At 38.6% G+C, this 26,571-nt stretch overlaps 1 protein-coding gene across 1 annotated transcript in view; it reads left to right on the top strand.

Moving 5' to 3' along the window:
- LOC124606933 overlaps window positions 1–26,571 on the top strand; it is a 34,427-nt gene that overhangs the window by 947 nt on the left and 6,909 nt on the right. The window lies entirely within an intron of this gene.

Genomic DNA, 26,571 nt, shown 5'->3' with positions numbered 1-26,571 from the left:
ATTTTCTGCTAACTCTATTAGGAAATACGGGACCATCAATAGCAATAACTTAATCTCATCATCACTAATTATTGGACAAATACTTCTATTAATTGTAGACTCAGCAATAGCTATAATTCAAGCTTATGTTTTCTCAATCCTAAGAACTTAATATTCTAGGAAAGTATACTAAACTCATAACTCACTAAAACTACACGTTTCACCTAGTAGTTTATAGATCTTGACCATTAACAGGAGCAATTGGAGCAATAGTACTGGTATCATGATTAGCAAAATGATTTCACGTGTTTAATATTAATCTATTTATCATTGGATCTGGAATCTAACAATGATTCAACGATAACAAGATGTAGTAAGTGGAGGAATATCCCAAGGATTACATACAGAATTTGTCTCTATTGGATTATGACGACAAATTATTTTATTTTTTACATCAGAAGTCTTATTTTTAATGTCCTCCTTCTGAGGCTTTTTCATTAGAAGATTAGCCCCAACAATTGAACTAGGGATATTATGACCAACAATAAGAATTCAACTTTTCAATCCTGTTCAAATTCTACTACTTAATACGGAAATTCTTCTTGGTTCAGGAGTAACAGTAACATGAGCATACCAAAGACCTATAGTTCTTTAGTTTACAGTTCTATTAGCATTATACTTCACTTTACTTCAAGATTATGGGTACTGATAAACACCTTTCATCATTGACAATGCAGTCTATGGATCAGTATTCTTTGTTGCAAAGGGAGTTCATGGGTTTCATGTAATTATTGGAACAATTTTCTTAACAACATGTTTACTTCAACATTCAATAAATCAATTCTCATGAAGACATCACTTTGGTTTTGAAGCAGCAGCATGATACTGATCCTTTGTACATGTAGTATGACTATTCCAATATATCTCAATTTATTAATGAGGTAGATAACTGTTTTTCTAGTATAAGTAGTTCATTTGACTTCCAATCAAAAAGCTTGATATAAATCAAGAAAAACGATTCTATATTATCTCCAAGAATTTTCATTAGATTTATTATTCCAATAATTGTTATTTCTATAAAAAGCTAATTAATGGCCGAGAAAAAGCTTACCACATGAATACAGATTCGATCCAAAAAGATCAGCACAAATACCTACCCCTCTTCAATTTTTTCTAATCACCGTAATTTTTCTAGTCTTTGATGTAGAAGTTGCATTAATTCTACCAATTGTAAGTGTCATAGAAACAACAGACATAATCGGAACGGTATCAACAATATTCTTCATCCTAGTACTCTAACTCTGTCTTGGACGAGAAGAGACAGTGTGGTGTTGGGTTGCACGACTCGCACGTCTCTTCCAGTTGACATACACATTATGCGTACAGCCGATCCTCTCCTTTGGGTTATCAGCTACATTGCTCTCGCCGTTTAATTCTTCTCCGAAGACTGTATCAGGTTAAGGGGAATATTATTAACCAGCTCTATATTATTGCAATAAATTATGTACTCGTTGGCTCTTGTCAGTTAAACAATAATATATTTTCGACTCTTGTCCCAAAGTAATAATTATTGTGTACAAACTCCAGCAAGCCAACTGGTTCCAAGATAAATGTTAGAATCTACTGTACACACATACAGTTACATATGTTCTGCCTCATGCAGAGCCAAGATGTAAAGTAAGACTTTCTATATAACACACTCTTCATCTGTCTCTTTAACAATCCTCATGACACCACACACCATGGAACTTATCCAGATACTCTTTGACTTTTTGATTTAACTTCAAGGGTGCTGCTTGTAACCACTTGTTAGGGCTGCTCATGTGACACCGCTCCTGGCTCCTTGTGACAGCTGTCCTTCCTGCACACACAGACATGTGTGGTGCAGAAAAAGGCTCTCTCGCTCTTGTCATTAACATATCGGGTGTTCGAGATGGTGGAGAGCCAAGTGTTTCCAGAATTTACCCCAAAATTCTCAAAGCACTACAAGTGGAAGGGCTGAACCAAAAACTTCAAAAGTTCTATGACAAGCTAGGCTGCATCTTCCTGGGTTGAGAACTGTAGAGTCATCCTAAATGAAGTCAGGTGTGCACTGCACATCGCAGGCTGCTGCCCAGGTAGCTGAGTGTGTGTGGACTGCACATAAGAGCTTTTTTCTTTTTTTAAATTAGGTGATTCTCCATCCAATACAGATAACAATAGCTATAGGCAATGCAGAAGTATTAGTGTACATTGAGAGAAATGCATCCCACAGGCGAGAGTACTAAAATCTTAGTGGTTAACTGCTGAAGCATTCATAACAAAGTGACAGAGTTCGAAGTGCTCCCAAAAAGCAGTGAAGTTCACATAATGCTAGATACAGAAAGCTGGTTGGAACCTGAAAGTGACAGCAGTGAGATTTTGGGGGGAAAATTTGAGTGTGTATCGAAAGGATAGGCTAATGGGAAATGGAGATGGTGTATTTGTTGCATTAGACAAGAAACTTAAATTCAAATAGAAATTGAAGCTGCATATGAGATTGTCTAGGCAAGACGTGTCAGAGGCAGGCATGAAATGGTAATTAGATCCTTCTATCACCCACCAGAGCAACCCCTGATGTAATGGAAAACTTTAAAGAAACCTCTGTTCACTTTTATGTAAATTTTGCAAGCATGCTGTAATCATTGGTGGAGACTTTAGTCATCCAAAAACCAGTTAGAAAAATTACAATTTTGTTAGTGGTGGATGTGATAAGACATCCTGTGAAACATTACTAAATGGCTTATCTGAAAACTAACCCCATTGGTCATTACACGGTTGTGGCAACAATGATTACCAAAGTACAAGGGACAGCTAAAACAAGCAGAAAGGTATATAAGTTCTGTAAACCAGATAAAAAAAATCAGTAGTGTTATATCTAAATGAGGAATTTGAAACCTTCAGCACAGGGCAGGAACATGTATGGAAACTATGGCTCAAGTTTAAAAAAATAGTTGAAGTGCACTGAATAGATATGTACCCAGTAGAACAGCTCATAACGGGAAGGACTCTTCATGGTATACAGTCACTGTAAAGAAACTTATAAAGAAACAGAGACTACTGCATAATGGGTGTAAAACAAAGATAGGTACATGCTTAATGAAATGCATTTGGTTGTCAAGAGAGCAATGAGTGAAGCCTTCAATGACTACCGTAGAAAAATATTATGAAATGATCTTCCACAAAACCCAATGAAATCCTAAAGGCTGTTAGTGGCACCAAATTTAGGCCTAGTCTCTAGGAAAAGAGACAGGAACTGAAATTGAGGGTAGCCAAGCAAACGCTGAACTGCTTAATTCTGTTTCCAAATGTTGCTTTACAAAGGAAAACCCAGGGAGCACTGTCCCAGTTTAAATGTAGCACCACTGCAAAGTTAAGTGAAATCACTATTAGTGTATGTGTCGTTGAGGAACAGCTGAAATTATTAAAACTCAGTCAAGCTCAAGGGCCTAATGGAATCCCTGTCAGATTCTATTCTGAATTTGCAACTACGTTAGCCCCTGTTTTAAGTATAACCTATTGTAGATCCCTCAAACAAAAAAATGTGCCAAGTAGTTGGAAGAAACCACAAGTCACACCCATCTACAAGAAGGGTAGTAGAAGTGATCCACAAAATTACTGTCCAACATCCTCTACATCTTTTTGTTGTGGAATCTTAGAACATATTATGAGCTCAAACATAATGAGGAATGTTGAACAGAATGACCTCCTCCATGCCAACTAGCAAGGATCCCAAAAACACCAATCAAGTGAAAGCCAATTTGCACTTTTCTCAAATAACATACTGAAAGCTTTGCATCAATGCAATCAGGCAGACACACTATTTCTTTATTTCTGAAAAGCATGTGACTCAGTACCACACCTATGCTTATTGTCAAAAGTTCAGTCATATGGTGCATCAAGTGAAATTTGTGTCTAAATTGAGGACTTTTTGATAGGAAGGAAACAGCATGTTATCTTGGATGGAGAGTCATTATCAGATGTAGAAGTAACTTTGGGTGTGCCCCAGGGAATTGTGTTGGGACCCTTGCTGTTCATGTAGTATATTAATGACCTTGTGGACATTAATATCTCAGATTTTTTTGCAAATGAAAGAAGTGTCATAAATATTCAGTCAGATCATAAGATTTCGAAGTGGTGCAAAAATTGGCAACTTGCCTTAAATATTCAGATGTAAAACTGTGCACTTCACAAAACGAAAGAATGTAGTATCCTAAGACTGTAATATCAGTGAATCGCAGTTGGAACCGGCCAACTCATACAAATACTTGTTTAAAACTTTGTAGGAATATGAAAATGAATGATCTCATAGGGTCAGTTGTGGGTAAAGCAGTTGGTAGACTTCAGTTAATTGATGAAATACTGGGGAACTGCAATGAGTGTGTGAAAGAGACTGCTTGCAAATCACTTTTGCGACTCGTTCTAGATTATTGCTCACATGTGTGGGACCTGTACCAAATAGAATTAACTGGGGATATTGAACGTATAAAGACAAGGGCAGCACGAATGGTCAGAGGTTTGTTTGGCCCATGGGAGAGTGTTACAATGATGCTGAAGAAACTGAAGTGGCAGATTCTTGAAGACAGATAGAAACTATCCCAAGAGAGTTTCAGGAACTGGCTTTAAATGATGACTCTAGGAATATACTACAACTCCCTACATATCACTCACATAGGGGTTGTAAGGACAAGATTGGAATAATTACAGTACACACAGAGGCATTCAAACACTCATTCTTCCCATGCTCCATATGTGAATGGAGAAGTGTCCTCGACGAACTCGGCAGGCAGGACGAGCGGTTCGCCGTATAGGACCTCCGCCAACGAAGTGTTGAGGTCGTCCTTGCGTGCGGAGTGGATTCCCAGCAATACCCACGGCAGAGCTTCAGACCAAATCCTGCTGTGGCACATTAGAGCAGCTTTTAACGTCCTGTGCCATCACTTGATTAGCCATTGGCCTGCGGATGGTATGCAGTTGTGTGAAATTTCGCCACCCCGCACAACTCACACAGGCAAGTGGAAAGTGATGACTCGAACTGGCAGCCCTGGTCTGCGTTAAGTGAGAGGGAGCAACCGAATATAGCAACCCACACCAAAATGAACATGTGAGTGATTGTCTCAGCTGTAATGTCCACCATGGGTACCGCCTCAACGGGTGACACGATTGATCATGGAAAGGATGTATTTGTATTCTTCGGAAGGAGGGAGGGGCCGACCATGTCAATGTGCACCTGGCGCAGGCAGCTCCTGGGGATGTTGAACTTTCTTAAAGGCGGTTGCGTGTGTCTGCTCACTTTGCTCCATTGACAAGGAACGCAAACATCTGACCACGAGCGGCAATCATGCTGCATGCCCAGCCAGACAAAATGTTCGGTTACGAGGCGTGTCGTTGCCCACGTTCCAGTGTGAGCAAGATTATGTAACGCATCAAAAAGCCTACGCTGAAGGGCGGAAGGCACCAAGGGGCGGGGCAAACGAGTAGAAACGTCACAGATGATGAACTGATGACCTGTGCAAGGCAATAGATTTGATGATGAGCGAAGAACCGTCATTCGAGAGCAGATTTGTGTCTGCGTCTTCAGCATGAAGCACCGCCAGTTCCTCTAAGTTCAACAGGGTGGAGATCATCGAAATGCAAGGGAGATAGTTGGTAACTACGTTTTCTGCATTGCGGATGTAACAAGCATCCGAAGAATGTTGGCAAATAAAGTCCATGTGCCGGAAGTGGCATAGTGGCAGATCTTTCGCCAGGTTGCGGATCGCATGACAAGAGGTTTAAGATCAGAATAGATGGTGAAAGCGCATCCTTCGACGTTGCTCCTGAAATGTTTGACTGCCTCATAAACTGCAAGGAGCTCGCAGTCGCAGCCTGACCATTTACACTGCCTCGTTGTAAGCTTTTTTGAGAAGAAACTCAGTGGCTGTGTTGAGTCTGCAGTATGCTGTTGGAGGACAGCACCTACTGCCGACTTGCTAGTGTCGGTTGTGATAGAAATCCGTGCCCCAGGGTCGGGATGTGCGAGTGTGATAGTCTGCATGATGGCTGATTTCAAATTTTCAATGCATCCAGCATGGGCTTAGTCCAGTCCAGTCCAGTCCAGTTTATGCTTTCCGGTTGTATATTTAATGTAGAGGGCATTGGTTAGAGCCGACTGGACAAAGGAAGCCCGAGGTATATGTCGCTGATAAAAGTTCACCATCCCTAGGAAATGGCGTAGTTGTGCGTAATCCTTGGGGAGAGGTAGAGCGAGGATGTCCGCGATTCGTAAATCAGTAGGGTGGAGGCCGTCGGCCAAGACCATATGGCCAAGGAAAGTAACAGATGTGGAACAGAGCTGCAACGTGTTATTGTTAATAACCACGCTGTTGGCCGCAAGAGCCGCAGGAACTGCATCAACGTGAAATTTGTGTTCCTCTGCAGAGGAGAAAGAGATAAGTATGTGATCCAAATAGGCAAAAGTGAAAGGAAGTGGTAGCAAAACGAATCAATGAAACATTGCCACGTCTGTGCAGCGTTTTTTAAACCATATGTCATGAAGCAGTATTCGAAGGCCAAAATGCACAATGATTGCTGTTTTCGGAATGTCTGGCATATGCATTGGAATTGGTGATATGCACAGTCCAATACGGAAAAGAACTTCGAGCCATGCAGTAACTGCGTGAAATCCTGTTATGGGGAACCGGATAGTTGTCTATAATAGTACTAGCATTAAGGGACCTGAAATTGCTGCACATGCGGAGCGAACTGCCTTTCTTAGGCACCAGGTGAATGGGGGAGGTCCAGTTGATGTCAGAAGATCAGAGCACACCTGAAGCCAGTAAACCCTGAACTATCTCTTTTGCCCACAACAATTTCATAGCGTTAAGATGTCGAGCTTTGTGACACACGGGCGGGCCCGTCCGTGGTGCAGATTAGGTGGCAGGTGCTGTTGCTGATTGCTGAGACCCGCGAAGGGAGCCATCCGTGGTGGCACGAGAGGGGGGGGGGGAGGGGGGGCACGAGCGGTGGTGATTACTGACCTTGGAGTGCCGGGATGGCATATACGAAGCATCGCCAGTAGGAGATGGCTGGGCACGCAGCGTGATAGCCATGGAAAGCGAGCAGGGACATGGACATCTGAGCCAGGCCAAGTGATGTGGGCGGGGCTTCGATGGGAGACGGCGACCGTGAGCATGGCGTGACATGGCGAGCAATGACGTCAGGCATGTAAGAATGAGCAACCCCATGCATATGAGCTTTCAGAGTACAGTTCTCAAACTGCGTCTGCACATCGAACCAACCAGAAGGTGACTGCTTAACCAGAGGGTGAAACACAACTTCTTTCACATGATTATCATTTAAGATCCATTGCTTTCAAGACAACGTGAGCCAACACACTGAGTCCATTACTGCTGAAGGCAACCACAAAATAATTCCCGAATGCACGACATTGAAGATGGGGTCACCACTATGGGTATTACATGGCGTAGAACCATAACAACACATTTTTAGAGTCAAAACGAACATTTATTTCAGCACTGAACTGGGTGAATACAGAAGTGGACGTCAAACATGGCGCAAGAGAACAAAGACAGAATGCAAAGTCAAAGAGAATAATCAAAGAGGTGTCACTTCATGTCATAGATGCCACAACCATATTTATTAGTGTGTAAGACACTGTGTCCTGTAAAACTGCACATTCAGTAAATAACTCCCTACCCAGTGGCAAAATATAGCTTGTCATTTAAATGTTTAATTATTTTGTGATGAACAGATAGATGAGAATTTCCCAGGAAAAGCCCTTTCATGACCAAAATTGAGAGTTGTAATTTTTTACAAGAATATACTCAACCATACTTAAATTCATTATTCCTTCTAAAACATTAGCAAAATATGTCTGTGGTGAAACTGGCCAATAATTATTAGTATTTGTATTATTTCATTCTTTTAAAGACTTCAAACAATAACAAAATTTAATCTTTCTGAAAGAATGAGTTGCTCAGTTAGTTTTCTTTTTTCATAGAATAAATTATTTTTTGTAGTTCTCTGTGAAATAATTAAACCAATTAAAACTGCTAAAATTGTTTTGGTATTATTTTTGCACATTTTGCAATGGTTTTCCTTTTCAGCTGACTGAACCTATCTTTTCTATTACGTTAAGGAAGATATTGTTAAATATCTTTACCACATTTATGTCGTACTGTGCTATTTGGGTATTTTTTTTAATAACGATTTTGCATTGCTCTCTTTTTCCTTCAGTATGATATTTTAATCACTTTCAGTATGTAAGGTTTCTTTAATGGTGTACTGGGGCCAGGTTCAGTTTTCACTGGTAAATAGTTGTTAAAATTGGAGAGAAATCTTTGTAGAAATATAGAAGAACTAATATAAAATTAGCTCTGGTTACCAACCAGTAATATGTTTCAACTGTAAGGCACACGATACTGCCAGCGACAGAATTGGAGGAGTCTTTACTGCATTGCTCTTAAGAGCAGTTCAGTGATATTCTCTGTGAAAGTGCATGGCAACATAAGTAACAGGGTACATAGCCTTAAAAATCACAAATCGCGTCAAAATGTGTGACTTAATGCTGGTAATGTTAGGAGAGATGAAATAATTCACAGTTGAAGAAAAAGAATCCAAAATTAGTCTGATAGTGATGTTTTTCTACAGCTTCATCTGAAATCAACGGGAACAAACAAGGTACATTTGTTGATATATGAGAACAACTGTATGACTTAAGTTCACATTCAGGAGGAGCTGGGTTCAAATTGGTCCTGGTATTCTGCTAGAGATTTCTCATGTCTGTCTAAAATTTGATCAGACTGCTGGAATAGTCCCCCTCCTTCCAAAAATCATCCTAATCACACTGAGCTAGAACAACTTTTCTCATCATAAGATTAATTTCAAACAAAAAGAAAGGAAAAAAGCATTTGACCAACATTAAAGCATTGGGAATAGTTACACTTAAGTCACATTTACAATAAATGTTGAGTGAGAATCTGGTTCCAGGAAAATTTGTGCCCAGCTGATTACTCACTCACTGATTGAAAGCTTATTTTCGAACCATAGCTCTAAATATGTCTGAATTTATTTATCGATTAATAAGTATTATGGGGAATAAATAATTAAGCCAGCTTTACAGTATCACTTCAGAAATAAAATACCATATTGTGCTATGTTTCCATGTCATCTCTCCAGAACAAAATGTACTTTGGACATAATCAGAATTTATAAAGAGGATGGTCGTGATGTGCAATGCAAAGGAATATGTCTTAGTTGGTGTTTTGAACAAGAATAGACCTTAAGTGTTGCTTGTCATATCCAGAAGCTGCCATCATCCACTGTTCTATTCACATTCCTGAGAGAGTAAAGGTGTTTCATAAAGTTTCATCCAATTTCACAATCTGCAGCTTACCTGTTCATTAATTACACAACATATGCTGAGTTGAGATAGGAACAACACAACAAAAAGGGGCCTTGTTCTTCATGTGAGCTTTTTCATTGAGAATATTGCACTGCAATTCCTATAGTGCAGAGCGTTCCACATTGCCATCAGCAGTTTCAAGATACTGGTTGTTTGTGTACGAGGAAATACACAGGTTGCCCCACCACTGTCCCTCCCCTGGCCCATTTGCTTGTTCAGGACATAGAGTGGATTCAGCAGATTTTTGCACATAGTTCACAGAAGTCTGCTTGTTGTACCACCTGAGAGTTAATCAATCTGCACTTGTCTTGCATGCTTTGTGACAACTTTTGTGTTTCAAACCACGCCGGATTAAGTTTCCAAAAGTAATTCATGACAATGGTATACAACTACATGTAAAGTTGCAAGAATTTATTCTGGACATAGAGATGGACGATAAAACTTTCCTTTCATGTATAGTGTTGAGAGAAGAGGCTGCGTTTCATTTAAGTGGAAAAACAAACTGCCCGCAATGCAAGGATATTGGGAACTCAGCAGCCACATACAATAATCGAGCATGAGACAGAGTCTCCTTAGTGTTACATATCTTGCACCATCTCCCACAAAAAGATTTAAGGCCATTGTTTTTTTGCAGAAAAGTTGGCTACGGAAATTTTGCATCTGGACATGCTGAAAATCTGAACTTTTCCAGAATTGCACGATCATGTTAGAAACTTCATTTTTCAACAGGATGGAGCATTGCTACTTGTTCATGGGGGTTCATGATATGCTCTGTCCATGTGCCTGTCCCTCTAATACCTTTGAGTGAATTGCGACTCCATAGAGCAACAAAAGTCAGTGCAGCAACTCCAGACATGCATGCAAAGGTATGAGATGAGTTTGACACTCTCCAGATGTTTTTTGCACATCTGGTGGAATCCATTCTGAGCATGTAGTAGTAGTAGTAGTAGTAGTAGTAGTAGTAGTAGCTTTATTCATCTGTAGATCTCTTTTTTACAAGAATATAGGAAGGTTAATGAAAACTTGGATACTAAATGTAATTGTAAAGTGTATTCGAGGTTCTATTTGCATGCATCTGAAAGCTCTGCCCTTATTACATTTGATGGTTTTCTTGGAAATAAAAACTTTGTGGACCTATGCATAAGTTGAAATTTATCTCAAGATTCTGTTTTCATTCTCGTAGAGGACATAATTTTGTGAAATCAGGGAATTCTTTTTGAAATGCCCTGTATAGCAGGCTGTTCTAAAATGAATCCCACATTTTGGCAGCTGGGTGCCCATGGATACAAAGGGGCAGTGGTGGGCAAACAGCAGATGCACAGGCAATCAGACAGCCAGGCTGTAGCCTGCATGACCTTCCTCCATCTGCCCTCAAGGAGACTGATGGGTACATGTGGGCATCTATGGGGCAGCATTGGAACAGCATACTGTATAGTATGGAAGTGTAATGATTTTCTCCCTGTAGGAAGAAAAACAGTTAATAGAATGGGAAATACTTCTGCATCTCTTCTAAATCTAATTCACATGACCAAAAGATTTACCTGTTGAACTAACATTGTTGGACAACATAAGCAATTCATAAAGCAATGTAAAAGTGTCTGAAACATTCTGATAAAATGTACTCTCACAGCCACATACAAACAACTACGTAATAATGGAACTAATATGAGTGTCAATCTGAAAATTGTATGACTGTAGTACCAGTTTACACTGTTCTGGAAGTTTAGAATAGATTAGATTAGATTAGATTAATACTAGTTCCATGGATCATGAATACGATATTTCGTAGTGATGTGGAATGAGTCGAATTTTCCAATACATGACATAATTAGGTTAATTTAACAACATACTTAAGTTAATATAACAACTTTATTTTTTTGTGTTTTTTGTTTTTCTTTATTTTTATTTTTATTTTTTTATTTTTTAAATATTTTTTATTTTTTTTAAATATATTTTTTTAATTTTTTTCTTAATTTATATTTAAAAATTCCTCTATGGAGTAGAAGGAGTTGTCATTCAGAAATTCTTTTAATTTCTTCTTAAATACTTGTTGGTTATCTGTCAGACTTTTGATACTATTTGGTAAGTGACCAAAGACTTTAGTGCCAGTATAATTCACCCCTTTCTGTGCCAAAGTTAGATTTAATCTTGAATAGTGAAGGTCATCCTTTCTCCTAGTATTGTAGTTATGCACACTGCTATTACTTTTGAATTGGGTTTGGTTGTTAATAACAAATTTAATAAGAGAGTATATATACTGAGAAGCTACTGTGAATATCCCTATATCCTTAAATAAATGTCTGCAGGATGATCTTGGGTGGACTCCAGCTATTATTCTGATTACACACTTTTGTGCAATAAATACTTTATTCCTCTGTGATGAATTACCCCAAAATATGATGCCATATGAAAGCAATGAGTGAAAATAGGCGTAGTAAGCTAATTTACTAAGATGTTTATCACCAAAATTTGCAATGAACCTTATTGCATAACTAGCTGAACTCAAACGTTTCAGCAGATCATCAATGTGTTTCTTCCAATTTAATCTCTCATCAATGGACACACCTAAAATTTTGAATATTCTACCTTAGCTATATGCTTCTGATTAAGGTCTATATTTATTAATGGTGTCATACCATTCACTGTACGGAACTGTATGTACTGTGTCTTATCAAAATTCAGTGAGAGTCCGTTTACAAGGAACCACTTAGTATTTTTCTGAAAGACAGTATTGACAATTTCATCAGTTAATTCTTGTTTGTCAGGTGTGATTACTATACTTGTATCATCAGCAAAGAGAACTAACTTTGCCTCTTCATGAATATAGAATGGCAAGTCATTAATATATAATAAGAACAACAAAGGACCCAAGACTGACCTTTGTGGAACCCCATTCTTGATAGTTCCCCAGTTTGAGGAATGTGCTGATCTTTGCATGTTATGAGAACTACTTATTTCAACTTTCTGCACTCTTCCAGTTAGGTACGAATTAAACCATTTGTGCACTGTCCCACTCATGCCACAATGCTTGAGCTTGTCTAGCAGAATTTCATGATTTACACAATCAAAAGCCTTTGAGAGATCACAAAAAATCCCAACGGGTGGTGTTCGGTTATTCAGATCATTCAAAATTTGACTGGTGAAAGCATATATGGCATTTTCTGTTGAAAAACCTTTCTGGAAACCAAACTGACATTTTGTTAGTACTTCATTTTTACAGATATGTGAAGCTACTCTTGAATACATTACTTTCTCAAAAATTTTGGATAAAGCTGTTAGAAAGGAGATTGGACGGTAATTGTTGACATCAGATCTATCCCCCTTTTTATGCAAAGGTATAACAATAGCATATTTCAGTCTATCAGGGAAAATGCCCTGTTCCAGAGAGCTATTACACAGGTGGCTGAGAATCTTACTTATCTGTTGAGAACAAGCTTTTAGTATTTTGCTGGAAATGCCATCAATTCCATGTGAGTTTTTGCTTTTAAGCAAGTTTATTATTTTCCTAATTTCAGAGGGAGAAGTGGGTGAGATTTCAATTGTATCAAATTGCATATGTATGGCCTCTTCCATTAACAGCCTAGCATCTTCTAATGAACACCTGGATCCTACTATATCCACAACATTTAGAAAATGATTACTAAAAATATTTTCGACTTCTGACTTTTTGTTTGTAAAGTTTTCATTCAATTTGATGGTAATACTGTCTTCCTCTGCTCTTGGTTGACCTGTTTCTCTTTTAATTATATTCCAAATTGTTTTAATTTTATTATCAGAGTTGCTGATTTCAGACATGATACACATACTCCTGGATTTCTTAATAACTTTTCTTAATATAACACAGTAGTTTTTATAATGTTTGATAGTTTCTGGGTCACTACTCTTTCTTGCTGTCAGATACATTTCCCTTTTCCGGTTACAAGATATTTTTATACCCTTAGTAAGCCATGGTTTGTTACAAGGTTTCTTACGAGTATATTTAACTATTTTCTTGGGGAAGCAATTTTCAAATGCATTTACAAAAATGTCATAAAATAAATTATATTTTAAATTGGCATCAGGTTCACGGTACACCTCATCCCAGTCTAACTGCTGTAGGTTTTCCCTGAAATATGCAATTGTTAAATCGTTGACTGAACGTACTACTTTGGAGGACTGTTTAGTATTGCTGAATGGAACTATGTCATATATTGTAACTAGCTGTGCACCATGATCAGAAAGACCATTCTCAACAGGCTGAGCATTTATCTGGTTAAACTTATCTTGGTCTATAAAGAAGTTATCTATCAGTGAGCTGCTGTCCTTTACCACCCGAGTAGGAAAATCAATAACGGGTGTCAAATTGAAAGAACCGAGTAGTACTTCAAGGTCATTTTTCCTATTACCCTCTTTCAGAGAATCTACATTGAAGTCCCCACAAATAATAATTTGCTTCCCTCTGTCTGACAGATAGCACAACAAGGAGTCCAAATTTTTCAGAAATAGATGAAAATTTCCTGATGGGTACCTATATACAGTTACAATTATAAATGTGTCTTTATTTAATTTAAGCTCACAGGCACATGCTTCTATATGTTTCTCTACACAAAACTTTTTTGTTTCTATACTTTTTGCACAATGATAACTTTTGACATATATGGCAACTCCTCCTTTCTCCATATTTTCTCTCATTACATGTGCAGAGAGCTTATATCCACTTACATTTCCTTATCCATATCAGTAACAATGTGATGCTCAGACAGGCATAGTATATCTATTTCATTCTCAGCTTCTAAATCTTCTAAACAAACCGGAAGCTCATCTACTTTATTCTTTAAACTCCCAATATTTTGATGAAATATACTTACATTATTTTTAATTATACTTTTATGAGAACCTTTCCTTATTCTAACATTTACAATACTCTCCTGTCTGAGTTTCTCATTGTGCTTAGGCCTAGTTCCTATACCAGTGGTCACATGGTGTTCAGAGAGGCAAATTATGTCAACTGGGTTGGGTGACTTTAATTCATCAATGCAATTACCTAGGACTGAGATACAACTTGGTGGAGATAAAATTTCTGGTGATTGGTGAAAATTTATAATTGACAGCTGTGATTGGTGATCCAATGTGCTAGAATTGTGCTGTTTAATTTCTTTCCTAAACTGAAGATTTGTTTCAATCCTAACCTCTCTTAGAACTTGACATCTTTCTGTCTTACCTATCCTAAAATAGGTGCTGCTCCAACACCTGTAACCACTGGTATTTTACCATTCATGGCAGTGCCTCCCCCCCTTAAATTTCCTGCTATTACCCCAGCCAGTTTCCCCTTCCCTTTCCTGTTGAGATGTAGGCCGTGCCTGGTATAGTCCCACCTACTGAGATAATCAACAGGAACCACACCAATATGAGCCCCCGCACCCGACCCAAGCAGCCGTTCCAACTCCAAATTAACTCTCCCAACAGAAGAGTTCATATGAGGCCGGTCATGGCGTCTCAGGACAGATACAAATTCAACATTGGTGTGTCTCGATGCCGACGCAATCTTTACCAGGTCACACTTTATACTGTACCCAGGATCTCTGTCGATGCTGTTCCATGGCCCTCCCACAATAACCACGGTGTCTTCCCTGGTAAATCTTTTACAGAGTGAACCTCAATCCTCTGTCACCTGATCCAGACTAGCACTTGGTTTGAAAAAAATTGTGACCTGGTATTCTGGTCCTAATTCCTCCTGCAGAAGTTGGCCTACACCTCTGGCATGAGAACTGCCTAACAACAAAACTTTCTTCCTTTTCGATGACATTCCTACATTCTTTTTCAATTTCCTATTGAAAGTTTGTTGTGTCCTGTCTACACCTACCTCTGCTTGAGGCTCATCAGTTTCTAACTGAAGCAACAGGTCAAAATTATTTTTGACGTTCACCACAAAACTGTCAGACTTAGTTTTAGGCCTGTTCCTTCTGCTACCTGTTGTCACTTCCCACCTCTCTCTGCCCTTCTCCCTCCTTAACCTGTCCAGATCTTCCCTAGCCTGATCTAGCTCAGCCTGAAGGGCAGCAATTTTCCCCTCCTGTTCCACTATCTTCCTATTTCTGCTGCAAATCCTACATAACCACTGATGAGCCTGATCCACTTTCCCAACACCCACGCCACTGCAGTCCCCCCAGTGAAAAAAACTACTGCATCCATCACACCAAACCCCGAACTAACAATTCTACGGCAAGTCAGGCACTTCTCACTCATGGCAAAAATTATACTTTAGCTAGAATAAATCAATTAAATTACCGAAAATCAAAAAAGACGTTACAAGAATTAAGCCTATTCACAAATGTATATAAGCAAGTTTCTGATTTAAAATTCCGCTGTTTTTCTGAGATCTGTATTAAAACAATGAAGGTATACGCTATTTATTATATATTTTACTCGATGGAATGAAAAAAAGGACAATTAAACGAGATACTTTAACTTTGATTCTCCAAAAACGTTACGAGAATGAGGCCTATAAACAAATGTATATAAGCAAGTTTCTGATATAAAGTTACGCTGTTTTTCTGAAATCTGTATTAAAACAATGAAGTTATATGCTATTTACAGTAGTTTACTTACTTGTTACCAAGAAACTAGTTAAATTACCGTGAAACAAGAAATAAACACGTTTACAAAATTTAAGCCTAAACGCGACTTCGCGGAGTTACGATCTTTTCGTGTTTTCTGAAAAAATACGCAAAGAAAAGTCAAACCTTTAACGGCAAGACTAAACGATACACTAATGCACGTATTTAATTTGTTGTCAGCGTTAAACTAAATTATATTCCTGTCTAAATCACTTAACTTTCTGGAAATGGTTTCTCGGCTGCCATCTTGCATAGAACATTGTCTCTAAGCAGTCTTCTTCAGAGTGTGTGCACTGGTTCATCTTCTCAAATCGCTTATTAGAAGACATAATGACATGCTTCCTAGGGATGATATTTAGAAATGCTTCATAGGCTGTAATAGCCACTAGCTACATATTAGAAGAGAGGTGCTTGATATGGCCTGTAAATGTTGATTCAGAAGTTCATGGATTTATATTACTTCACAGAAGATTGTTGTTTACCTGGAGCATAGTTGTCCTCCATTATGTTGAGGGAAAGAATCAACCAAACAGCTAAAACTGTATTTAAAGACTAGTTTTGAAAGTTTATTTCCTTTCTCAATACTGCATGATGTGCCAGTATGTTATCAAACCATTCACAAGAGAGCCACTGCCAAAACCTCTTGGGAGCTGCTTCATGCTGAGGTAAGCACCCAACCACAATGCGAGAGCCATGCAGTACATCACAATCATAAATGTGAGAGTTTATAATGATTGCTCTCTTTTGTGTGGTCTGGGCTCATACTGATGCATTATGCGGCATTGAGAGTAGAAATTAACTTCAAGCATTGGTCTGCTAATAAAGCTCAGGAAAGACATTTCGTACCTGTTTGGGGATTCTACCACTCTGCAAAATGAGTAACACAGCTGCAGATACAACCATTATTTTGAAAGTCTTAGGAGAGCATATTCCAGTATTTCATACGCTACTTTCTGCTCTGTCTTACCGAAATGTTATTGTTGTAGTGTTCCTACTTGCAGCAAAATATGGGTAATTTAAAGAAAGTCACATTCCTACACCAAGTAGTACTAGTTAAAGCTTGAAGAAAAGTTCTTGTAATTATATGTCCAGAAAGATATGGGCCTCTTTACTTGTGGTGAGTAATGTATAGTATTTGGTGCTGTAGGCTGCCTTACTGTTGCTGCAAGCTCTGTGATGCATTACCACCACAACTAGAAATTTCAGTCTTGCAGAAAGGAAGTGACGGTTTACACAAAATGGGGCAACACCCACTTTGCAGCTGCTTGTTGCAACAGTAGTTCAAAGCAATGTTTCACGGGTGAGGATTTGTTGAGGTGATCTGGTAGCGTGGCCTCCCCATTCACTGGTTCTCAGTCTGTTGGATTTCTAGCTATGGGTATATTTAAAAGCGTTAGTGTATGCCCAACCCATTGAGAATGCACAGATGCTACAGGAGCATGTGAGCAATGTGTGTGATGCAATCTGAATGGAAACAGGTCATTTGAAAGAGTGCATGATTCACTGTGAATAAAGGCTGAAGGACATATCAGGATGCATGGTAGCCACATGCAGCAGTGCCTATAGTGTCTGCTTCTATGTAACAGATAGGAATTGTTGGACAGATTGGCTCCCATCTCAACAGGTAGTGGTTTCTGCACATCATTATAGAAGCTTCTAGTGGGCATCCTCATCTAGCATTACTTTTCCTCAACAGTAGTTGTCGATGCCAGCATTATTTTTGGAATTTTGGATAGGTCAGTATTATCTCAATTGCTTTTCTGAAAACTTTCATATAATTTTATATGTAGTATATTTTATTTCAAACTAAAATTTATGAAATGGATTCACTTTACAAAATATATTAGTTTCAATGTTATAATCGATTGGTACTAGTTTTGAATGTACACTTAAAATTATTTTCTTTTAGAAACATTTGAAATTATGAATTATTGGCACACTTAAAATTTATATTATTAATTACGTAATCCTGTACTATTTACTATACTTCTTTCTGGATTCATTTATGAAATAATAATCAAAATGAATAATGTAGCAGAAACTGGAAGAAATTCATTTGTTAAGAAAAATTGTAAACCCTTTGGAATATTCTTATTTCCACAGAGTGTGTCGTAAGCATGCCTCTGATGTGTGATCGGGCGTATTTTTGTGCAAACAATGTAATTTTGGCTATGTCAATGTAAAAAATCGCAAGATTGTATGATATACTAAAATGTGGGGAAATATAGTTACATAAAAACAAAAATTCTGCAACAACAGTCTCCAAATTTATTTAGTTCAGTGCAACTGTGAGGAACTAAAATGTGAGATTTTCTGCTTTCGAATCAGACTCCTAGACAAACATGAAAGTTTATTGTAATCTTCCCTCCTCTCAAATCTTCATAGAGATTGTAATGTGGACAATATGTTGAAGTAGGAAGTTGGGGGGAGATTATAAGGGTGGGTGTTGTGCGTGATCAATTGACCAATAATGAAGTTTTGTCTGTTGCAGAAATTGTTTTATTTAATTGATTTTTGAAATTTATCTTGAATAAATTTTTGATCACATGGAGCAAAACTGAAGGGTGACCAACAAAGGATCTTTATACCAACAGTGACGATGTACTATAAATAATGATGGACCAAATCAAATGAAAGTGAAGAGGACTTTACAGCTAAATCCAGGGACATCAAAAAGGAAAGACAAGTTCAAATTATTTGTGAAGTTAATTTTTTGTAGACTCGTGTACTTGTTAACAAAATGAATAGAGATGAAAGCAAAAGTGAGGTAGAAATGAAAGCTGCAGGACCCAGGCAAGACCTCTTTGAGCCAAGTGAAATCATAGGCAATAAAGAAACAGTGAAGACTGATATTTTGCAGTTAATTTTGGCAAAACTAGAGGAAATGGAGACAGATAACAATAGTAAATTTTGTGCAGTTAATGATCAGTTAACTTAAATAAGAACAGATAACATCAGCAAATTTGCTTCACTACAAGGACAACTAAATGACTTGAAAACTGAAAACAATAGTAAAATGGACTGGGTACAAGATCAGATAGGTCAACGTAGTAATCAAGTTTTAGAGTTAAAAAATGGGTTGTCAGAGGGGTTAAAAAGTGTGAATGAAAAAGTTGATGTTTCAGAAAATAATAAATTCATTGTTTTATAAAATGAGGTTGTAGCTGAGTCAGCAAAGCAATCAAAGAATGTTGATGACATTAGAGTTGAACAGAAGGCTATAGTGGAAAAACTGTGTGCGTTGGGAGTTACCACCCTACAAAATGGCCCCAATTTAAACCAAAGAATTTTAAATGTAGAAAACAATATGCAAACTAATGTAACCGTTTTAGATCAAAAAATTTCAGCAGTTCTGGAAAGTTGTATTAACAAAACTCTGTGAGCAAACAATGGTATTGCCTGGTCCGACACACCTATCATAAGTTTTCTGTCAGATAATCTACATCCAGTGGATTTTCTGCACCACTGCGGAGATAGCTTTGTATCAGGCATGAGCGATAATCAAACAATAAAATGTACTAAAACATTTCATGAAGGTGAAGCTCTAACAAGTGTAAATTTAAATTTAAGTAAGTGCGAAACATATCAGAATTTCGAGATACGTTTTTTAAATAAATTTTGGTCAGAATCAGAACAGGGGAGGATCAAAAGTGAATTTCTGAATGGTCCTAATTACAGGAATAGGGAGAGCATTTTGAAAGAGCTTTGTAAGAACCAACTTCAAAAATTAACACATCTTATTAAAACATTGGATGAAATGACCTTGATTGCACTTAAAAGGAGATTACCAGAAAGACTGCAGTGGGATTTAGTACACGGACCTGAGAATTGTCTTGAACAGTTTTTACGATATGTTGACAGGCTGGATAGGGCACAGCAGAAAGAAGTACATACCATAATAACAGGAATGATAGAATTCCCTTGCCTCAAACGTGTCATAACTGGATCCTGCAGCTTTCATTTCTACCTCACTTTTGCTTTCATCCCTATTCATTTTGTTAACAAGCATGTAAGTCCACAAAAAAATTAACTTCACAAATAATTTGAACTTAGCTTTCCTTTTTGATGTCCCTGGATTTAGTTGTAAAGCCCATTTCACTTTCATTTGATCTGGTCCATCATTATTGGTAGTAAATCGTCACTGTTGGTATAAAGATCCTTTGTTGGGCACCCTTCAGTCTTGCTCCATGTGATCAAAAATTTATTCATAGATAAATTTCAAAAATCAACTAAATAAAACAATTTCTGCTACAGATAAAACTTCTTTATTGGTCAATTGATCACACACGATGCCCACCCTTATCATCTCCCCCTAACTTCCTACTTCAATGTATTGTCCACATTACAGTCTTCATGAAGATTTGAGAGGAGAAAATATTACAATAAACTTTCACATTTGTCTAGGAGTCTGATTCGAAAGCTGAAAATCTCACATTTTAGTTCCTCACAGTTGCAATGAACTAAATAAATTTGGAGACTGTTGTTGCAGAATTTTTGTTTTTATGTAAATATGGGACTTGTATGTTAACCCGGGACCTAGAAACGATGGAGGGGCTCCATCCCCGCTGCAGTCGCAGTGGTCCACAACCCCATGACGACTACCACAGTCCACTTCACCCCGCCGCCGCCCCACACCGAACCCAGGGTTATTGTGCGGTTCGACACCCGGTGGACCCCCCCAGGTAACATCTCACACCAGACGAGTGTAACCCTTATGTTTGCGTGGTAGAGTAATGGTGGTGTACGCGTATGTGGAGAACTTGTTTGCGCAGCAATCACCGACATAGTGTACATGAAGCAGAATAAGGGGAGCCAGCCCGATTTCACCGAGACAGATGGAAAACCACCTAAAAACCATCCACAGACTGGCCGGCTCACTGGACCTCGACACAAGTCCACTGGGCGGATTCATGCCGGGGACTAGGCGCTCCTTCCCGCTCCAGAAAGCTGTGCATTAGACCACTCGGCTAACCGGGCAGGCTAAATATGGGAGTAATCACTGAAACAAAGTGTCAATAGAGAGAGAAATTGTGAATATCACCAGGATAGGAATAATGGGAATAACCATGGGCATTTTAATGGAAGAAACAATCACAGAAGTAACTATTTGGGATATGGCAGTTTGCCTCAATGTTAAGGTCCACAGTTTTGGGGCGAGAAAACATAACAAGCACAGAACACCTAAGTTACACTTGCAATTAGTGTAATAACAGTGTTAATGATATGGCACAAGAATCTGAAATTGAACAGAAGGAATATCAGACTTCTCATTTATGTTTTGATCAAAAGTTCTGGGATACCATGTTTCATTATGGTGATGTAAGTGCTAACGACAAGCCAGAATGTGAGAGAATGAGAATTTTGTTGTAGTATGCACTAATGATTTCTTCTCTTGTCCGGAAAACAGTGTTGTTCATGTATGTAAATCAGGCGATGACTGTATTGGATCTGAACTAGGTGGTATTTTTGATGTAGATGTGAATGAGAGCTGTGAAGTAACTGAGGTTGGTAAGTCTGAGACTGGTGGCTTATTGCAAATGAATTTAGGTGAGATAAGTGACTTTGATGGTGATGACTTGTATTGTCAGTGATGTCGTCGATGAAGTAATTTTGGAGGAATATGATGATGATGAGTATCAGGTATTTGTGGAGTTTAAGAACAATAAAGTTTCAGAGTTATTTGTAAATTATGTTGGCAATACAGGTAAGGTAAGTGATGTATGTGATGATGTAAGTGAGGGTCATGGAATACCAGTCCAGTCAAAACACTTTTTCATTAACATTGTGCAGAGTAATGATACAACAGTAAAGGTGAAGTATCCAAGAGCCTGGAGAATAAAGGTGAAAACTCTTTGAAGTTTGTTTGGGACCAGATTGATGATAACTTAGATAAAGGTGCACTCGGGAATAAGTTAGCTGTGGTTAGTCAGAATTTCTATCCCAATTGGTAGAATGAAGTGAAAGAGGATCTGAGCAAGAAGTGTAATTTTGACAGTAATGTGTTTTGTGTACCTTCTGTAACAAGTGATGTTAGCTGTGCTATGGAATCTGTTCACTGTGTTCAATCTTTACCTGACAACGTAAGTAATCAAAGTTATGTTATGATACCTGTAAAGTTGATAAACCCTTGTAGAGACAGCATGGGTATAGTATTTGATGAAACTGAAAGTCATCTTTTGCATGAAGTGTCTGACAACAGAGAGGATGATTCAGATCTTAGATGTCCTTACATTAAAATTAAGATTGAACAGTGAGAAGGCAACTGTTTGATTGATACAGATAGTCCAATTTGCTGTATATCTGAACAATTTAGATACGAGATCAAGTATAGTAAGAATTTTGTATAAGCGCCCATTGTAGGTGTAAAGATAAGAGGAGCTACAGATAAGCAGAGCAAATTGCTAAATTCTCGGATACTTTTAACTTTTAGTATAGAAGACAAGACCTTTGAACATTGATGCCTAGTGATCCCTAACCTGGAATATTCTCGGTATGGATTGGATAATAATAATGGCGTGTGACGAGGGCCTCCCGTCAGGTAGACTGCCCGCCTGGTGCTAGTCTTTCGATTTGACGCCACTTCGGCGACTTGCACGTTGATGGGGATGAAATGATGATGATTAGGACAATACAACACCCAGTTCCTGAGCGGAGATAATCTCCAACCCAGCCGGGAATCGAACCCGGGCCCTTAGGATTGACTGTCTGTCGCGCTGACCTCTCAGCTACCGGGGCCGGACGATTGGATAATGAAAGTTGAGGCTTGTTTTGGATGGAGTGCTAAAGAGTTATTTGTTTTGGAACCTAAGAGTAATACTTATGTTAAAACCAATTTGTAACTGTTTGCAAAACATTGTGAACTGAGGTAAGTACGTTTATGAGGATTTAAATTTTGATGAGACTGAGGATCAGGATTTTGAAAGTGTAGATTTTAGAGTGAGGTAAGCTAAAACTCTTAATGAGCAACAACAGGAACAACTTAGGAATTTGTTATTGTAGTTTAGAAATGTGTTCAGTGAAAGACCAGGGAAAGTGAAAGGCTGTCATGCATGCTTTATCTTAGAGATCAACAGCCTTTCTTACTCAAGCTATATAGTATACCATTTTCAGAAAGGAAAGATGTAGGGAAAGAAATTCAGAAAAAATGGAAAAATGGGGGGTAATTGAGAGAAGTAGGATTGCTTACAATAATCCTTTAGTTGTGATAAGTTAGAGAAATGGTGGAGGGAGACTTGTTTTGAACTCTAGACACTTTAATAAGTTTCTTCTCAAAGAGAATGACCATTCTGAGAACATGAACGAGCTGTTACATAAATTTGATTATGTAAAATTCAAGAGTAGTTTGGAATTGACCTCCATATTTCACCAGATTCCACTTGAGATTAATTCTAGAAAGTATACTGCATTTTTGTATGGAGGTAAGTGTTTTCAGTACTGTGTGATGCCATTTGGGCTAAATGTATCGGTAGCTAAATTCATAACAGCTCTGGATTCTGTGTTGGGAAGTAACGTCAGTTCAAAATTAATTGTGTATGTTGCTAAATTGAAAAGATTTGGGAACAACATTTGGATATGTTAAGAGATGTGTTTTCAGAATTGTAATCAGGAAGTAGGACTTTGAAAATAAGTAAGTGTAAATTTGGTGTGGAAGAAATAAAATTTTTAGGACATATATCTGAGAAAGGAATTGCAACTGATAAAGAAAAACTTGATGCTATTGCTAATTTTCCTGCTTCTAGCAACAAAAAGCAGCGTCAGTTCAATTCAATTCAATTCAATTCATCATCATCCATTTTATCATATACATGGTATAGGAAATATATATATATATATATATCTTAAAGTAAAGATTATGTAACTTACCAAACGAAAGCGTTGGTATGTTGATAGAGACACTAGCAAACACAAACACACACACAAAATTCAAGCTTTCGCAACAAACAGTTGCTTCGTCAGGAAAGAGGGAAGGTGAGGGAAAGACGAAAGGATGTGGGTTTTAAGGGAGAGGGTAAGGAGTCATTCCAACCCCGGGAGCGGAAAGACTTACCTTAGGGGGAAAAAAGGACAGGTATACACTCGCACACACACATATCCATCCGCACACACACAGACACAAGCAGACACAAACAATATGTCTGCCTGTGTCCATGCATGCGCGGACAGACACGTGCGTGTGCGCGAGCGCACACCCGTCCCTCCCTCCCCCCAAGGCAAGTCCCCCCGCTCCCGGGACTGGAACGACTCCCCCCCCCCCCCCCCCCCCCCCAAAACCCACATCCCCTGGCCCCCCCTATGAAGAAACCGCCCGCTGTGAAAGCCCGAATTCCGTGCGCCTGCCCGTGCCAGCCTGCGCGTCTTTGTGTCTGCTTGTGTCTGTGTGTGTGCAGATGGATACGTGTGTGTGTGTGTGTGTGTGTGTGTGTGTGTGTGTGTGTGTGTGTGTGTGCGCGCGCGCGCAAGTGTATACCTGTCCTTTTTTCCCCCTAAGGTAAGTCTTTCGGCTCCCGGGATTGGAATGACTCCTTACCCTCTCCCTTAAAACCCACATCCTTTCGTCTTTCCCTCTCCTTCCCTCTTTCCTGATGAAGCAACTGTTTGTTGCGAAAGCTTGAATTTTGTGTGTATGTTTGTGTTTGTTTGTGTGTCTATCGACCTGCCAGCGCTTTTGTTTGGTAAGTCTCATCATCTTTGTGTATATATATATATATATATATATATATATATATATAGAGAGAGAGAGAGAGAGAGAGAGAGAGAGAGAGAGAGAGAGAGGGAAACATTCCACGTGGGAAAAATTTATCAAAAAACAAAGATGATGTGACTTACCAAACGAAAGCGCTGGCAGGTCGAAAGACACACAAACAAACACTTATGTTTGTGTATATACATGCAATTTAGAGAAGCATACAGCGAATTTGTATTTATGCCAAACGGTGTAAGATGTGCGCATCGCTACTACGATTTTAGGCAGGGTAGGTACAGACCACTGTGGTACAATTATTAGAGCCTCAGTACACCGTTTGGCATAAATACAAATTCTCTGTATGCTTCTCTAAATTGCTCTATCAATTGTTCCAAATTAGGTTTATAAAACCAAAGCTCCTCCAACACAATAACAGCAGCAGAATAATTAATTTTATTCCCGTAAAATGTTAGTGCCAAATCGTCGATCCGTTGCTGCGACGTAGGAACAAGGAAGGCGAGGCGAAGGTCGTCTGGATAGTTCCTGATATGGTCCCAGTTTTGATAAAAAAATTCCAACGCAGACATTAGCTGTAAATAATAAACTTTATTTAGAACGTAACTGTACCTTTCCTTTTACAGAAAGTCATATACACTCTGTTGCGTACTACAAATGTAACATATTTAACCTCACTCTGTACAACATCATTCTTTGCAGGTTCATCACCAGCTATTTCCAAACCGATATAAAAAGGATTAACACCTTGGAAAAGTTTGTTCTTACATTTACAAAGATTTTCTAAATCAGGCCAGCCCTTTAATTTACTTATATCAGCACTTGTCTCTGGCTTGCAATACGTAACAAATTTAAATCTATTACGTCTACTGTATTTTCTCCAAGGAACACCGGATGATTTATCAGGCCTTAAACTAAATGGACCTAACTTATTACTACATGCTAAATGTACTTTCTCCAATGCACCCTGATCTTCAAATATTTTTTTGTTAGCTCTGTCATCAAGTGTTAATCGCTCTACCCTAACATTAATTCTATAGACATACGTTACAATCTTGTTAATAATTACAGAATCATATTTGTTTGAAAAGAACTTAAACTCATCAGTAATGTCATAGTGTTTGAGAGTAGTAAAATTACGGGCATTTTCGTCGTATTTCTCAGTGGCTCCCATTTTTCCGTATTCAAAACAAACACCATCTGATTGTGTATATTCTGTACGCCACTTGCACATTCGTCCGAAAAACGGCCTAGCCAGAATGTTCCGACGGCGTATCCAACGCCTCGGTCGTGCACGGCGAAACCGGGTCATCATCTTCCTCCGACGAAATGGATATAACTTCCTGCTCGACCTCCACGTGTCACCTAAAGTATAATGGTTGGGCGGGCCGCGTGGTCCGCTGGTACAATGAGGCCTTTCGGCCCAAAATGGTGCGTAAGAAACAATTGTACCTTTATGGAGACACAAATATAGGCAAAAAAAAAAAAAATTATATATATATATATATATATATATATATATATATATCTGAAAAGAAAGATGATGAAACTTACCAAACAAAAGCGCTGGCAGGTCGATAGACACACAAACAAACACAAACATACACACAAAATTCTAGCTTTCGCAACCAATGGTTGCCTCGTCAGGAAAGAGGGAAGGAGAAGGAAAGACAAAAGGATATGGGTTTTAAGGGAGAGGGTAAGGAGTCATTCCAATCCCGGGAGCGGAAAGACTTACCTTAGGGGGAAAAAAGGACAGGTATACACTCGCACACACACACATATCCATCCACACATACACAGACACAAGCTGCTTGTGTCTGTGTATGTGTGGATGGATATGTGTGTGTGTGCGAGTGTATACCTGTCCTTTT

Source organism: Schistocerca americana, chromosome 3 (genome assembly GCF_021461395.2).
Source record: "Schistocerca americana isolate TAMUIC-IGC-003095 chromosome 3, iqSchAmer2.1, whole genome shotgun sequence".
NCBI lineage: Eukaryota > Metazoa > Arthropoda > Insecta > Orthoptera > Acrididae > Schistocerca > Schistocerca americana.
This window is presented reverse-complemented; position numbering and strand designations above follow the sequence as displayed.